At 35.6% G+C, this 1,229-nt stretch overlaps 1 long non-coding RNA gene across 1 annotated transcript; it reads left to right on the plus strand.

The window, feature by feature from the left end:
• The first annotated feature begins 398 nt into the window (after positions 1-398).
• LOC111386057 lies at positions 399-1,229 on the plus strand. Its single transcript, XR_002701145.1, has 3 exons — positions 399-498; positions 934-1,012; positions 1,195-1,229. It is a non-coding gene; the product is annotated as an uncharacterized LOC111386057 (long non-coding RNA).

Here is a 1,229-nt window from a genome sequence, read left to right on the forward strand (position 1 = left end):
GATGTCTTGAACGATTAGTCACAGAGATAAGAAGGTATTAGAAGCCTAAGCTTATGAAGATGAAAACAAGAATAACATATTTACTTCTATACATGTCAAGGCCTAGGTTACTTGTAGGTAAACCAACAGAAAGCCTTGAATGGGGGCTGACCTCTGATATATTAGCATATGCTAAAAGTTGTTTGACTCCAATCACAAATCTTGTCAATGAATAAATATTCACTACTTTCGTGGTTACAGAAAAGGGCATATATATGGGCTCTTAAAACCTCGATTTGTAGTTATCTGCTTGCTGAAAGTACCCAACCTATATGATAAATATCAGGATTTAAAGGAATAATTAGAACAATTTGTTTTAAAGCTATCTACTTAAAAGCTTGATTTGCAGCTATCTACTTGGATACTGAATTTCATGATATTTACACTTGCACAGGTCCTCAGCTAAAAAAGGAGGAACTAGAACAACTTGTTATTCGGCTTATTGTGGATCATGTTTTGGTAAGACTTCTGGTTCTTCATTGTTCCCCCATCCTCTCCTTTCCTGGTTCAACTCTTGATGCACAAAACATGCTCCATAGCTTCCTGTTTGACCACAACAGTGGATAACAAAGAAGGGTGGTTTGCAAATTGTATTATCCTGTTGTAACATTTCTGTAAATGAGATGGAAGTGAGCGATAAAATGAGCAAATTAAAAGTAGGTTGCATTATTGAATACTTATGAGATTATTTATCAGTTGAAAGTTAAATAGACCAGCAGTAAAGCAAAAGGCAAAATGTTTGCGCCAAGAAACTGGAGAATTCATAGATGATAATTTGTCAGGCATTCAGTCACAAATCTGTTCTATTGTTGCACCTACCATCGGTAGGCACTTACAATGTGGACTCAACTTCTTGTCATTCTTTTGACTGTGTCGTCCTGCACTCTCTTACAGAAAGAAGAATTCCAGCATACTGCTTATTCCACAAATGCTTATGTTACCATAGGACCTTTTGCAAGGCAATTATTGCATGGTAAGGAAGCTACCTTTCAGAATATTCCATATAACCTGGAATTTCAGATGATGCTATTATTTTGAATAAGCATCTCTTATGAATGGAAGGCGTATTTTTTTGGTTGTTAAGCAAAGAAAAGGGAGAGAGAAGAAGAAGAATATTTTCTTTTTACTGTAATCGTAACTTATTGTCACTTGCAGGAAAGAAAATTATTAAGCTTGAGGTTTGTAGTGGA

The sequence above is a fragment of the Olea europaea genome, unplaced genomic scaffold (genome assembly GCF_002742605.1).
Source record: "Olea europaea var. sylvestris unplaced genomic scaffold, O_europaea_v1 scaffold33991, whole genome shotgun sequence".
In the NCBI taxonomy this organism is placed as follows: domain Eukaryota; kingdom Viridiplantae; phylum Streptophyta; class Magnoliopsida; order Lamiales; family Oleaceae; genus Olea; species Olea europaea.